Source organism: Panthera leo, chromosome A1 (genome assembly GCF_018350215.1).
Source record: "Panthera leo isolate Ple1 chromosome A1, P.leo_Ple1_pat1.1, whole genome shotgun sequence".
Lineage (NCBI taxonomy): Eukaryota > Metazoa > Chordata > Mammalia > Carnivora > Felidae > Panthera > Panthera leo.
In genome coordinates this window covers 212,423,133-212,439,997 of record NC_056679.1, presented here as the reverse complement: position 1 = coordinate 212,439,997, position 16,865 = coordinate 212,423,133, and the positions used below count along the sequence as shown (strand labels likewise).

The 16,865-nt window shown below is 36.5% G+C and overlaps 1 pseudogene; it reads right to left on the bottom strand.

Moving 5' to 3' along the window:
• Positions 1–1,434: 1,434 nt before the first annotated feature.
• Positions 1,435–2,145, bottom strand: LOC122198528 (annotated as a pseudogene).
• Positions 2,146–16,865: the final 14,720 nt, after the last annotated feature.

Genomic DNA, 16,865 nt, shown 5'->3' with positions numbered 1-16,865 from the left:
ATCCCTGGAATAAATCCCAATTGACTGTGGTAAATAATCCCTTAAATGTATTGTTGAATCCAGTTTGCTAATATTTTATTGGCCTGTAGTTTTCTGGGGTTTTCTTTTTTTCTTTTTCTTTTCTTTTCTTTTCTTTTTTTTTTTTTTTTTTTTTTTTTTTTTTTGGTAGGGTCTTTGCCTGGTTTGATTTCAGGGTAATGCAGGCCTCATAGAATGAATTTGGAAATTTTACTTCTTTTCTTATGTTTTGGAATAGTTTGAGGAGAATAGGCATTATTTCTTCTTTAAATATTTGGTAGAATTCACCCAGGAAGCCATATGGTCCTGGAGTTTTATTTGTTGTGGATTATTTTTAAGTTTGTTTATTTATTGAGAGAGAAAAGGGGGGTCAGAGAGAGACCAAGAGAGAGAATCCCAAGCAGACTCAGCTCCAGTGCAGAGCATGATACGGGGCTCAATCTCATGGACTATGAGATCATGATCTAAGCTTATATTAAGAATTGGATGCTAACCAACTCAGCCACCCAAGCACCCCCTGTTCTGCTCAATATGTTAAAAGTTGCCCATATTAACAATGATCATTGATTCATTTCCTCCCCAATTTTCTAAGAATTCAAAATGGTGAAAAAACCCAGACATGGGTCTGTCTTTATGAAGCTTATAGTGCAGTGATATTAAAAAGCATAATCACAGTACAAATACTAGTTTTGTATAATTAAAGCAACTATGTAACATGTTAAATTAATATTGAACTTTATGGATGTCATGAGTTTATTTGTGTTTTTACATTTGTTTAGCTTTTTTGGGGGGGCAGAACAAGAAGCACATTTGCTTTATTGCTTATGTTGCATATTCAAACACAATAGATCCTGTTTTAAAAATGTAAGGCACATAAAAGCCTCTGTGCAAGTTCCATATTATTTTAAAATTCTTATTGGCTAATAGAAGTATTTCTACTATAGAACTGGAGCTATCTAGAAATGCACATGATGAATTTTTTGCATGGGACAAGTGAACAGTTTCAAATCAAATGTTTGTATATGAATAATGATTATAACTATTGTTACACTTGCAAAAACCTTAATTAGCTTATGCACAAATGTTAGCTTAGCCCTCAAAGCTTAGCCTTAAGCTTAGCTTAGCCCTCAAATGTTAATTATATAAAATGTAAAAGGGGCACCTGGGTGGCTCAGTCGGTTGAACGTCCGACTTCGGCTCAGGTCATGATCTCACGGTTTGTGAGTTTGAGCCCTGCATTGGGCTCTGTGCTGACAGCTCAGAGCCTGGAGCCTGCTTCTGATTCTGTGTCTCCCTCTCTCTCTGCCCCTCCCCCACTTATGCTCTGTCTCTGCTTATTTCTCATGCTCAGAAATAAACATAAAAAAAATTAAAATGTAAAAGAAGAACAGTGTCTAGCTGCATTTTTGTCCTGTTCTTTAAAGGGAGATTTGGCATTTTTAGTTTTCCTTCCATAAGTCATGTTGCTATTTGCAAAGGCGAGTGTTATAAGAGGCTAAAGACCATAAACAGATACTGTTCATATTACACCTGAATCCAGCCGACCTGATCCAAATGGTAATGCCTGAATATATCTGTCAATCTCAGTGCGGAAATCATGGATTGTTGCACTTAGCAGGCCACAGAAACTTCACTTTCACTGATCTAGCATTCTGCAAGACGATGTGGCACTGGATGAAGTCATCAAACATGATCTGCCCCCATCCTTGTCTGTCAAACTTGCAAATGAGGATGTTGTGAAACTGGTCAGAGAGCTCATATCCTGACAGGGCTTGCTTGAGCTTGTTCTTATCAATCATCCCAAAGTTGTCTCTGTCATAAGTGTGAAAGATGTTCGGCCAGTCTGTGATGTACTTCCAGACACCAGTGAACTCACTTAAGTTCACGGCAGCCTTGTTCTCTCAAACATAGACATGATTGACCCGACAGTCACTGATTAAATGGAGTGCAAGTACTGTTAGATAGTGCTTGCTGAAGCTTGTTATCCCATATCACCTAGCTCCCGTCTTTATCAACCCTCTGGAAAACGTTCCAGAAATTGTTCTGGTCTGGCAGCACCATGCCTTCGGCAGGGCAAGTCCCAGGGCCCCAGGCAGCAGGGGTTGGTGGCCATGGGGCCAGGTGCATAGCTGGACTGAAGTGCCAGGGGAACATGAGAGGTGGTTACATTTTATAGTATAAAATCATCTTCCATTTAATTAACATCATGGTAAAAATAATTTAACATGCGGGATCCACAAGGACTTTTTTTCTTTTGCAAAATGTCTGTATATCACTGAAATTTGAAAAACTGTTTAAGAAAATGATTTTTGCCTAATTCATGTTAATTGTCAAATCTGAATATCAAATATGTAGGTATAATTGTGGACAAAGTAACTCAAAGAACTTTCCAGAAATAGCCTCTAATGTTTGGTTAAAGAGTTACTGATGGAGTTTCTTCCTGAAGGTAGCAGAAGAAAATTTTCTACCAAAAAAAACACCTCATTTATTAAATGAAATGTTGGAGGAAACACTGACATATCAAAGATAGAGCATAAGCTCCAAGTCCATCATAGTCCATGAGAAATTAACTTGTGGCTTTTAGTCATTTGTATTGAGTCATTGTTCATGCCTGGTTAAAACACTGATGTTAACTTAGAACAAAAAGTATACAAATACAAGAGCTATTTGCTTAGGACTGAGCTCAAAGCCGGCTGATTTTAAGAAATTTTTTGTTGAGGTTTTGTTTGTTTTTGTTTTTAATATTTGATTTAACAGGATCTCTGGAACATTATCTATGAGTAATTTGGGTCAGGGAATCAAAGTGTGAAGTAAGGCAAGATGCAAGGTGTATCTATATAAATAGTATTTGGGTGAAAAGTGAAGAACTTAGGTGATCAGATTTTTCCATATAGATATATTTGACATGATGTAATTTAAATACCCAGATATACTACCAGTTTCTCTTCTTTTCCTACAGATATTTGGCATTAGTAACTGAGATTATTCGAGATAATCTCAAATAGCAGGCACTGTGTTTCATGCATATATGTTGAATTGGAATAAATTGTACTTATAAATGCAGACAAAATCTTGTTTCTTGTCAAAACAACAAAAGTAGTATTGTTAACTCTTGAGAAAAATCCTTGTTAAAAATAATTTCTGTAAAAACAATAATCATCTTACTATATCTATAAGCTCATTATGAAAGACCTAAAAATGTGATACCTTTGAAATAGGGGAAGGAGAGACCTGCTTTTTTTCACAATGTTATTCTCCAAGTAGTGTGTGACTAATAGAGAAGGTATGTGACTCTCAGGTACAGTGAATGAGCAAATTCTTAGTGGCATCATGACATCACCAGGAGCGTGACTTGGGTCAAGAGCTTGGCAGGAGGCTTTGAGAACAGCAGAATCAACAGCAATCAGGATTGGGAAGCCAACATACTGGCCACCATAAAACTGAAAAGAGAGCTTATTGTACCTCATGCACAGCAGCAGGTTTAACAGAAAAGTAGACATGTTTATAGTCCCAGATTTACAGCATGCCTTATAAACACCTTATTACTTAGAATCCAGTCTGCTGTCCTAGAAACTAAGAATGTGACTTTGTTAAGCAGTAGGATTTGTTGACATAAATGTCTTGACTAAGTTTGCCATTGTGGTTAACCAAAACGCATTTACTCCTGGGAAAGTAAACACAAGCAAACAAAATGTCTCTTATACTACAATACAGTAAGTTTCAAATTGACCAAACTTAATGCTATGACATAAATATGCTTAATGTTTATGGAATTTTTTAGAAACCTTTTGCCATGTTGGGCTTACCATCCTGTATAAGTCTTACTAAATGGGAATGTGTTTTCAGAATTACATGTGATTAAAGACTTCATCAGAAATATTCAGAAAACCTGCCATGAATACTGGGGCTAACCATGCAGCAAATAAAATGGGTCATGGTCTCCTCAGACATTAACGTGGATAAATCAGTTCTGCACCATGTAATAGTAACACACTGAAATGGTTACCAACAATTAAAAATAGAGAACTAATGGAAAATAATGTTGAATAAATATTATAAAACCACATGAAACTATGTTCAAGGAAGGCAACGTATCTGGCTAAAACCCACAAAGTTGAAAAAATTCCTAGGGAAAAATGAAAATTCAGACTGATCTTCTGCTGCTTAAAAATTCATCTAAAACCTTTGGTTTGAGGGTAGACTTTTGGAATTACAGACTCAGGACCATTGAAGAATAACAAAATCAACTTAGCAGGTTTCCTATCTTTTCAGGCTTATAGTCAGCCCTCTTCAAACCTCAAAAATTCTATAGTACAAAAGTTCTTTATGTAAGATATAAATGAGTAGTCATGATTAGATATTTCTGATCTAAAATAATGACCAACTTTTTTGCAACAGAATTTATATCAATAAAGATCTACAGAAAATTAAGAAGATGGTGTCTCTGTGATTGACGAATAAAATGTGAACAAATAATACAGTCATTTATTTACCAAATCCTACAAACTAGATCCTATAAATGATAAGAACATGGACATATTTCTAACAGAACCATGTGGTTGGCTTCATAAGCCACAGTAAAAGAAAATGACCATGTGAAGCCATGAAAAATTTTTATAAGTCTAAAGTATGAGAGATACCATTCTGCAGTAGGACATTCAGGAATGGTATCAGGGATTTAGTTAACTAAGCTCCATGAGTCTCCTCCAAATCGAATCAGGCCATGTATATTAACTGAAGTGAAATGCTCAAAATGAGAGAGTTGATGGTTGCATTCAAGATAGGAGTTACTGCTCATAGTTCTAGGCACACAAATTAAAACTGACATTGACAAACTGAAGGAAACCCAAAGGAAAGTGATTTGAACAGAAATTAGGACCACATATTCTCACATGATGAGAAAGTTGAAAAAAATCAAGATGTTTAGTTTGTAAAAAAATGTTTTCAGAGAAATATGGTCATTGACTCAAATACATGGAATACAGTACAATCCAGTTTTATTCTAGGTTCAACAAACAGAAGTTACAAGGAAACCAACACAACAAGAATAAACTTTGTATTTCTAAATAAACAAAGCTTCTAAAAATAGAATGGCCTACCTTGGGAGGATGGACATCACTGGAAATGTTGAAAGCTTGAACAAACCATTGGTGGTTATTGTAGAAGAGACTGGAACCCTGGAAGGAACGGGAGATTGATCTATATAGAGTGGTGTTCAAACGGTATAATAGAACCTTAGTATCCCTAATGAAACAAAAAGACTGAGTAATATGTTAGAGCTCACTCCATCTTTACCCAAGGCAGTTTTGGTCAAGTCTATTTTGTATATGGCACTCTACCCAAGATTTCATTTTATAAAAGGCTTGTGCTAATAAAAAATCTTGGAAACCATTACATACTATGATTTCTGAAGTTAATTCTGACGTTATTACATGATTCAGATATGGACAAATTCCTTCTTTATGTGTGACCTATTGTCATGTTTCTAAATGAAACGCTGGTACTCAGAGGGCTCAGAGCATTCTATGCAAAGGAAGAGCAATTAACTTGATAGTTACTACCAAGAATGTGGGTTAGGCAGTAGAGAGTAATTCATAGCAGGGATGTGGGGAAGATAATTTCTAGGAAAATCAGAAGAAAAAACCAGCAGTCTAGAGATGTGGCATATTGAAGTAATTTCTAAAACCATGTGAATATTATTCATAGTATTATGAAAGAAGAAACATCCCTGGCCTCCAAGAGGTTTCTCAACGCTGATACTCCTTAAATCAGATTTCATTTCCAGTGAAGTGCTAATTTTATGAGTTACTTGTAGAAAGTTTAAGTCTCTGAGGACAAGGAAGAAAGAAGGCTGATTTCATTTTTTAGGTATCTTAGCATGTTAAGGCCACTGGCATAATTCCAGAGAAAGTGTGCATCCTTCTTTGGTCATCCTCTTGTTTAGAAAAGCAGTTGATAATTTAGAACTATTATCCCAGACATGATCTCATTTTGTCTCCCAACAATGACCTAAGGAATATCACCTTCAATTCCCACATGCATTATCACCTTCAATTCCCACATAAAAGAACTGGAGATCAGATATAATCAGTGCCCATTCCAGTTCACACAGATACTAAGTGGGGGGCCAGCATGAAATCTATCTTGATACCAAGTTTAAAATTCTTTTGCCATATTTTCAGCACATGAATTCTTCAACAAAGGAACTCTGATAAAGTTTAGAGTTCCCTTAAACTTTGTCTTTCTTCTTACAATTTCTTTGTGTCTGACATATAGTAACTACTATTTGACACAGCCTTAGCTTTGGATACATAAGTGGACAAAAAAACCTCATTTGGACTCAAATAGTAACATCTCTATTAAAAATCAACAGTTCTCTAGAAATAAACAGGTCTATTAAAAAAAAAACCTTAATTTAGTGACTCAGCAAATCGTGCTGTGATAGCTTTCAGTAATTACTTTTTATTTTTGTTTTTTTAAGTGTCTATGGTAAGAGAAGCATGTAGAAAAACATCATGTTTTGCATGCCATTTTATTTTCATTGCCTCTTCTACTACTTGAGAATGTCTCCAGACTGCTGAATGTCTGGCAGGTGGACCAGTCTTAGCAAAACATCTTGGATTGTATTAGCTGAAAACAAATGTAAAGGGACCATAAGAAGCTAGATTTCCCTCAAATGGTGCCCTGGAAGAGGGTTTATTTTTCTTGACTGTTCAATTTCTAGTTTGAGTCTTCAAAGTCCAGAATGCCAGGGCCTTGGATGCAAGTATTAGTAAAAAGCAAATTCTAATTTGGCCCCTATGGGAAGCAGAGAAAATGCCATAAAGATTTTATCTCTTTTTGTACTTGGAATTTTCTTTACTGCCTCCCCTAAGAAGAGGGTAGATGGTGTCTATTAAGAGATAATTTACTCTTGCAGCCAATTCAGAACATTTCCACAAAATCAGTCCTACCTTCCTGGGTGAGTCTAGCTGAAGATAAAGTTTCTGAAAGGATAGTCCTTAAATAAAGAGATTAAGACTACATATGCACAGCACATGGCATAAAAGAGTTCATTTTCAACCACATACTATATCCTCTCCATGGAAAATCATAGTGCATATGAAATATCCTATAGTTAAGAAATCAATTGTTCTTCGTTTATCCCAATATTTCTCAAAGTTAGTTGGCTATTGTGTTGATCCCTTGCTTGCCCTTTCCCTGCTCTTCCTGTATTAGGGAAAGGTGAAAGAGAGTGGGTATTCTAGGAAACTCTGTGTGTGTGTGTGTGTGTGTGTGTGTGTGTGTGTGTGTGTGTGTGTGTTCAGGCTTTCTTGCCAACTAGCTTTCTCCTGAGCTTGGTGGTAGGTCAGTAGATGGGAAGAAGGGAGAAGCCAGGGTATTCCTCCTCCCCTGCCCCACCCACTGCCTCAGTGGAGTTTCCTGCAACGGTGGTGTTTCCTTCATTAGTTTCAACCTCCCCTTGACAGACTCTCAGTGGTTCCAACTTTTACTGGGTGGTCCTAGATCCACTTTCCTTTACACTGCAGGTAGTAATGGATTCCTGCTATTGTGAAACTATGGACTGCTTTGCAAGTGGCGGGCCAGGTGGTTTTCAGAAATGTCCCTAGCATTCTGTACACCAGGACTCACAGAACATGCTCACTTATCCTGATAGCAGAGCAGTAGTTGCATAGATTTCAGAACAGTGAGAATATTGGTTATCAGCAGCATGGAATCTGTCTCTTTCTCATGTTTCTAGATTTTGGGGGATCTATTAATCTAGATAAGCGCCCTGGCCAGTTTGTTGGTAAGCAGAATGTCCTATCCTAAGGACTTTGAGCAAATGGGTTCTTAGAGCTGGATCTGTTCCTGCTGTGTGAAGAAAAATTTTTGCATCACCACTGACATCTTCTCAGCATTTTTGAGGTTTCTAACAAGTACTCATCTGCTCTATAGTCATAGGGAAAAAAAATGGATGGTATACACCAGGTCCTAAGTTTTGTCCCACAAGAATCCCATGTTGAGATGCATAGTGATGCTTTTAGGGCTGATGACCTCTCCAGACAAACTTGAGATAATGTATCAAGTCACCTATTCCTGATCTACAGTTTGGCACTCTTTTGCAAGAAGCAGTACCAGGTATGGTAGGCTAATAATGTCCTTCCAAAGATGTCTACACCCTAATGCCCAGAACCTGATATGCTACCTTATAAGGCAAAAGGGACTTTGTACATGGATTAAGTTTAGGGTTTTAATATGGGAGTTTATCTTGTATTATCAGGTGGGCCCAATATAATCATAAGGGTCCTTATAAGAAGGCAACAGGAGAGTCATAGAGAAAAAGATATAATAATGGAAGCAGAACTGGAATTATATGAAGCCACAAGCCAAAGAATGTGGGCAGTCTCTAGAAACTGGAAAAGGCAAGGAAACAGATACTTCCCCAGAGCCCTGCTGACCCATTTTAGACTTCTTCCAGGCCTGAATATAATAAATCTGTGTCATTTTGAGTCACTAAGTGTGTTATAATTTGTTGCAGCAAGGGTGCTATAATATACCAGGAGTGATGAAGGTAAAATAAAACTTGAGTAACTTAAGACTCAGGTTCCTTCAACACCCTTACATAGTCTAAATTTCTCTAGGAGGATTACTTTGGACCAGTCTCCCCATCTATGTGTCCTAGTTGGGCCTGATTTGTCATTCTCAGTTCAATCATACCTTCAGGTACTTATCTTTGAAATAATAGTTCCTATAATCATAATACCTGCTGGGCGATTTTTTTTCCTCCTTCCTTATAACATTGATGTAATATTTGGTGAATGGTTAAAATTTAATGGAAAATGCAAATAATCCTCCATGTTATCAAACTGTGTACTATCCAAATGCAGGGCCACAGAGACTTTGGGATAGCTCTTTCTATGAGAAATCTTTTGACTGCAAGGATAGTCTACTTGAAGGGCAGGGGAGAACTTTGAAAAGATAACAAAGTATCTTACAGATAGAAGCAAAGACTTAAAGACCAAGCCTTGGAAGGCAGGAGCCAGAGAAGGAAAAAGACCCAAAACAACACATATGACAATCACACTGATATAATCTCAATTCTCCCTTCTCCTTTTCTACTGGAGTCTCTCCTTTTCAGTTTTCTGTCTCTTCCTCTGTCTCTCACTTTCTCTGTCACTGTCTTTTCACTCTTTCACATACCTTGCCTTCTTTCTGAATACCAGTTTGTGCTATCCTTTTAAAGATAGGAGATTTTCTATACAATGAGGGACACAGCTGGGGGCAATAGCTTCTGTTTTCACATGGTCATAGAAGAAAGGACATTCTTCTCCGGGAAGAACACTAACTGGCTAGGTGTGGGCCATGTGCCAAGATTGTGGGATCATGTAAGAAAATGGCAGATGCTCTTTGGACCGCATGCTGCTTCAATGAACAAAGAGGATTAGGGATGGGAGAGGGCAATGTCCTAAAAGAAGAACATGGAAAGCATGCTGAAGAAATAATGAATTTATTTAAATTCATTTAAATAAATAAAATGAAGCCTCATTTGAGGCTTGCTGGATATTTTTAAAGACCAGAGTGGACTTATGACTGATACTATAGAACATTTCTCTTCATATAGAAAGTGTTTAAGTCTGGACTCTCAGGAAAATCCACATAGTAAGATCAAAAAATTTAAACTTGAAATGACAGAGATATTCAAGTTTCTTAGTACTTGGCCAAACTTCTTATAAACTCTGTGTGTGTGTGTGTGTGTGTGTGTGTGTGTGTGTGTGTGTGATTATATATATCTATCTATATATATCTATATCTATATATATATATAGATATAGATATATATAGATAGATATATATAGATATATATCTATATCTTCTTCTTTAAACAGGAACATTAGAAATTATCATTTGTATAAAAGATTTATTCACAAACATTCAAATTCAATACTGCCAAGAACATAGCCATCTAATTTTCTAAAGCTTTAATAGTATGGATTTCCTAAACATTAGGTAATTTATAAGCACATTGTAGAATCAAAATAAATAATATTAATTTATTCACCAATTTTATAAATGCTGTAACTAAAATTTTAAAAAATACAAGTTTTATATGACACATATTCCTGAGATTGTGGGTCTTAAAATATTTGAAATTTTTAATGGTCATTATTAAAATCATTATATCAGAAAGAGATAGAAAAGTAGAGATAGTAAGAGAGGGAATTTATTTATTTATTAAAAAATGTTTTTAATCAAAAGTCATCGTTATTACTAGTTAAATTGGATTTAAGAACATGGCTTGACCTGTGCCTTATTAAGAAAGAGAATTTAAATTCTATTAAAAAAAATCTTAGGTTGGGTATGAAAAATATATTTGGGAGATAGCAGCCTCTAGGATCTTAATAAAGTGAAAACTGGAAAAAGACAGGCCAATAGGAAGAATTTTCCAGTAGAATTTATTTGTGAATCTGGTTTAAGAAAGAGATTTCATGATTAGATATTATCATTGTGTTGTTTCTGGAAAAGTTTAAGACATTTAAAAATGTGTGTTACCTTGGATAATTTAAATACTTTTCCTTTAACATTATTTATATTGTTATTTTCCTAAGAAGATCCCTTCTTAATAGGCATTCTAGAGGGATACTTTTGTCGAGCCTTTATCCAAATGACATAGATTGAATCGAATACACAAACTTCTTATAACTTGGTATCTTTATGTATGGAGAGATAAAGCAGCCTGTATAAAGGGCTAAAGAATACCAACAAAGTTAAGGAGCACTACAAAGATCTAATCTTGTTTATACAGATGGGATTACATAAATAGTTTTCTTTCTTGACATTATTGTGGCTTTACTGAGCATTATAGAAACATTACTCCAGTTTGCAGAAATTTTCACTGGCGTAAACTTGCCTGTGCTTTAAGGGAATTGTCCCCTTCTTAAGTCTGAATCCAGGAAACAGTAGTGGACACATGATAGTTATGATGTGCTTGTGACACCTAAGCTGCTCAGAGTCCATGCTTGTGGCAATGGCAAATGGCAAACACTTATATAACAGTTACTATGTGCCAGGCCATGTTCCAAACAAATTAGGCTTCCCACAAGCAGCCAGCGTAACCCCAACCACTTAAAACACCCCTAAAATCAGTTACTGCACTGCTGGCTGCCAGCTTTTTACAAAACAGTATTTTTATATTTGCAATGCAGTATAGTGAAATACTATGAGCTCTGGAGTCAGTTTGGTTCCACTGTTTATTATTTAAATTCATAAAAATTAACCTTGATGAGGCTCAGTTTCCTCATCTTAAAACTGGATAGAACACCTTCCTTCCTCCCCTTCCCATGCAGCGGGGCCAAGAAGGTCTGAATGGGACCACCAATGGTGTCAGAGCTGGAGTTCAGATCCTCTAGGGAGAAATTTGGCAGGAGGTATCAGGCTTTAGTTGGCCAGAAGCACGCACAGAGGAGTGTAAGTCAGTGTTCTTATGGAAGATGGTTACCATTGCAAGATTTACCACCTGATGATATCCCAGGGCTCACCCGAATCCCAGCAAGTTAACCAATTCCGCACTTATTCACTGCGTAAGTTTTGGAATTCTGAGGATTGATAACACACACACACCACACACAGACACACACACACACACACACACACACACACACAGAGAAAGAGAGAGAGAGAGATTGAATTTCCTCATTAACTCAACAGACTTTTAGGTGAGATGGAGACAGCTAAGTGGATTTGCTAGCACTTACATTCCATTCTCCAAGGATAATTTACACTAGAATGGGGAATTTATAAATTGGGAAAATATCCTAAGGGCCTTTGGAAAGGGAGAGGGTAGTTTAGGTTTAGAGTTCACATCCACTGAGTAATAACAAAATCACTGATTTTCTTTTAGTTATTATTTTGGAACTATTGAAAAGAAATTCAAATACAAAAATTACTCTCTACCATGGAAAACTGTGTGTCCTTACAATAATTTATATAGCATACCAATTCTGTTCATGGTCATTTTGTCTTTATTGTCATTCATATCTTAATATTGTAAGTCTTAATTCATATCTTAGAAACACAAATATATACCTAAAATGAAATTAAAAAAAATCTCAAATTCATACTAATAAATACATTCTGATAAAAAAAAATTAATGAAGGGGCTACATAACCTGAAAAAAATTCCCACTAAAAACATGTAGAGGGCTGAATGAAATATTTTACATATCTTTTTAAATTTATGGCTCCGAGAAAGTAAAGTGTGAAACTGATAACCAAATCTTTAGCTGCTGTGGGCATTTGACAATCTCTAGGCCCTGAGGCTTGGGTATTATAGGTGGGGAGGGGAACTAGCAAGATGTAGAGTAGGAACTGAGACCTCAGATTAATGCCGGAACTCCTGAAGTCCTACAGCCTCAGCAAAAGTTTGCTTTATTACTCTTTATACATTTCTGTAATGTCTGGTATATTTCATTATTTTTTAAGTTCTAAAAGGCTTTAAACGCATGGGAAACTAGGGGTGTCTCAGCCAGTTAAGCATCCGGCTTTGGCTCACAGTTCATGATCTTGCAGTTCATGGGTTCCAGCCCTGCTTTGGGGGCTGTGCTGACAGCTCAGAGCCTGGAGTCTGTTTCAGATTCTGTGTTTCCCTCTCTCTCTGCCCCTTCCCCACTCATGCACTGTGTCTCTCAAAAATAAATAAACATTAAAAAAAAAAAGCATGAGAAACTACCCCTCACCACCCCCCCCCCACCCCTGCTTCAGGGTTATATAAACTAATCCTAATTCACTTAGTTATCTATTAGAGTGAATTTTTATCTTAACAATTTAAAAATTTTTATTTTAGTAATTTTTAATTTAACAATTTGATGCATAGTGGTGTCATAAACATTAAATGATCAGTTCTAAAGGACGGGGAGTGTGACATGGATAAGCCCAACTATTGGCTATCTAAAAGTAATTTCTTCCTAGGTTTTGACAGTTTCACAGTCCACTCATTCAAACAGCATAAGCAGGGTACAGGTTATTCTCACTAATTGAAAGTGTTTAATGCATGGGTTGAAGCCACTTCCTAGTCACTCCAACATCCCCACTTTTTACTATCTTCTGGTGATCTTCAAGAAGAGTCCTTTGGCTATTTCCCATCAGTGAGATAAACCCCATTCCAGTGCAGATGACCTACTCAGGGAACACAAAAGCTTGGGCACAACTAGATTCTGACTATATATGCTCTTCCTCAATCTGGCTTTGGTGGTGTAGCCACTTAACAAAACTGGATGCATCTTTACAAATACAGTGTTTCCTTGAAGCATCATCTAAAATAACTAAGAGTGGGCACCAAAATGTTAGCAGTCCTGAGGAGACTGGATGTATATTTGTTGTATTAATTAGAATAGTAACCCTCATTATGTGATGGGGAAAAAAATTCTAAACACTTTTAGTTTATCTTATTTATTCCTGAAAACATTCCAGAAGAAATATATAATCATTTCCATCTTATAGATGAGGAAATTGAGGATCAGAGATGTTATATATTTTGCCAGCATATTAAGATGATGATACAATTAGTTGTGAGCCAGGATTTGGATCAGGGCAGTTCACCTCCCCAAACACAGGGTTCTAGGTCTTTTATTTTCTCAGCCATTAAGGATCTTCCTGGATTTGCCAGGCAGATATATGTATGGGTATATTGGTTGTCTTCATCTTAGCTAACCTCAGGGTAAGTGCTAGGGAAATACCTAGGCTTATATGAAAAGAATCTTTTTGTCCTGGTTTTGATCTAACTTTCTGGCAGGCTTGTTAAGATTTGTCTTAACATGTACATTTCCCTTGCCAAAGCACACGTGGTATGTTTGTACATATGGTCTCATTTTTATGATCTTTTAACCTTTACATATTTTAAATACTTCATGGTGGGGTTAATTATTTGTGGTGACCAAGATTGGCAGATGGTCTGGTGGGGCCATGTTTGGAATCCCTAAGGAATGAGAGGATTGATACCCTGTGGAACATACTTTCAAAGATAAATATATAAATGTAAAGAAGAAATTTTTGACACACTCATAAATGAACAGAGCCTCATGATATCTCATGATAAATCAATAAATTTATTCTGGGATTATCACTATATTTTGAGATTGGCCTTATTTTGATTCCAACCATTTTTAGAATGAATTAATATTGAGTAATGTGAATTGCTTAGAAAATGATCATTTAACTATTATTTGTCCTTGTATATTCTGAACACACAGTTGGGTTGGAAGAGTTGAAATAATGAAAACAGTAAGATTGGCTAAAGGAGTTAAACCTTCTTGAGCCTTAAAAATATGCCTCAGGCAACTTGATGGTGAGATCTCTAATGTCATAGAATTACAAATAACTTTAAAGCAGTTTTAGCTACAAAATGTGACAGTAAACCAAGTTCTCACCCTTCTAGAAACCCTTTGACAAGGAGGTTGGAATGAAATAAACAAAGGTAATAAAGCGCCAAGTGGAGCCAAAATCAGGAGGCATGTTCTCTCTAAAGACCTGATATAAATTAAACCTTATATGGTATATGTATATTATATGTTTACCACTGCTTAGCTTCAACAAACCATCAGTGGACACATGAGTCTGCTTTTAGAAGTAGTTGAGAGGCCATGTTCTTAGGTACAGTTTCCTGAGGTTTGGATCCAGTGAATAAGGTCATGCTCCTAAATTTTGGATACTTGGAAGGCTTCTTTACCTACTCTATAAACAAGGGGCATATTTCTCCTCCAGGGAACATTTGGCAATGTCTGGAAAAGTTTTTGTTTGTCACAACTGGGAAAGGAGGTGCCTCTGGCATCTAGTGAGTAGAGACCAAAGTTGCTGTTACGCATTCAACAATACACCAGCGAGTCCCCCACAAGAAAGAATAATCAACCCCAAATGTAGTAGTGCTGAGATTGAGAAACCCTGCCATAAACCCAGATCACTGAAGCTGGTTTTTATATATCCCAGGCTGCTTTGCGATTGGATCCTAGAAAAGTCTCTCACATTGTGTAGCTAATTTAAAAAGTCAATCTGAATATAGTGTTTAGGGTGGAATATAGTCTCCAGGTTGATTAATAACTGTCCTGAAATGTAATGTAAGCTAATCTTGATAAATTTGTTAACTGTCAGCAAAGCCCTCTTTGAATAAATCTAGTGTATATTTTATTCCATATTTAAAAGTGCAACTATTTAATAGTTTAATACACCTTTTGCTGTCTACAAATTATAGCTCTATTAATTTATTGTTCAAAATTTGTAACAGATACTTGCTTGGTGAACAGCAATTCTGAGTTTTGCAGAACAAGGTTCACACGAGGAACAAGTGGAATTTAGATAAAGCTATCTCATGAAATATCATTAGAAAAGACTTCAATACCTCAAGGAAAATGCAGCCAAGCACTACATCATTTGTGGCTTTTGACTGCATGGTCACAAATTGATAACTGGTTCACTGGCCCACAGTGGATGTATGTATACTCTTTAATACTGATGCTTAGACAGTAATTGCTTCATGACAGTCAGGATTAATAGAAATTATCTCCAGATTAAACTCTGCAGTAGGTTAAAAAGGAGATGTTCTACACCTTCGTCATCCCCACTCCTACTCTTGTTTCTTAACTTGCTTCTCAATTATCTGATATTTCTCTTAAAGGGCCAGGTACATTTATCTTTTGTCTTTTGAAAACAGTTTCTTGCCTGTTTAGGCTGCTACAACAAAATATCACTTACTGGGTGAACTATAAACAACAGAAATTTATTTTTCATAGTTCTGGAAGCTGATATGTCCAAGATCAAGGTATTGTCATGACTGGTGATGGTCTTCTTCCTGGTTCATAGCTGGCATCTTTTTGCTATGTCCTAACATGGTGGAAGGGGCAAGAGATCTCTCTAGAACCTCTTTTCTAAGGCACTAATCTTATTCATGAGGGCTCCACACTCTTAAGCATCTCCCACATCCCTACCTTTTAATATCATCATCTATAGGAGTTAGAATTTCAACATATGAATTTGGGAGGAACACAGATATTCAGACCACAGCACTCATTGAATAGAGAAAAAATGTATCTTTCATGTGATTTTGTTTTTTGATTTTATTATTTGAAACAAGGAGTGGCTTAAATAAACCACTGGTCCTATTACTCAAGTACATCAGATAGAATTCCTTACATTAATTACACTATCATCAAATTTATTTTTGGCTGATGTTCTATAATCTTATTTGTTCACTTTTACTTAATAAATAATTTACCCTGTCAAGATACTAGGAAGTGGTATTACTGAAGCAAGTTGTGTAGGAGATCTATTGAATGTTCTTTTCTTTGTTGTTGTTGTTGTTGCTTAGGGATTATTGGCGTTTTAATTTTTTTCCAGCCTAAAATCATTACAGCCATGCTGAATGGAACAAAGAAAGGGTAGATAGGTAAGAGTTTACTGAGCAGTGATGGTTGAACTAAGACCTTAATGACAGCAAGGATCCAGTCATGGGAAGATATATGGGAAAGGTGTTTTAAGTAGAAGAAAGAACAAGAACACAGGCCCTGGAGGACGAAGTTGGTGAGTTCAAGGGGCTGAAGATAGATCTCAATGGCTGGAGCACAAGGAACAACAGAGAGAATGGCTGGAGACCATGGCAAGCAGTGGGCAGGGCCCTGATTGTGCAAGGCTATATAGCACAGATTTTATTCCATATGCCATGGTGAAGCAGAAACAAAATGCTTGTCTCAGGAGCCTCTTGCCCTTCACTTCTGTTAAGACCATGTCCTTGAGAGGTTCTTTAGCTTGTGAGAAGATATAACGCAAGTATTATTGCCTGAATTAACTGAATTGGCACAAGTGAAAGTTATTGGAAAAGT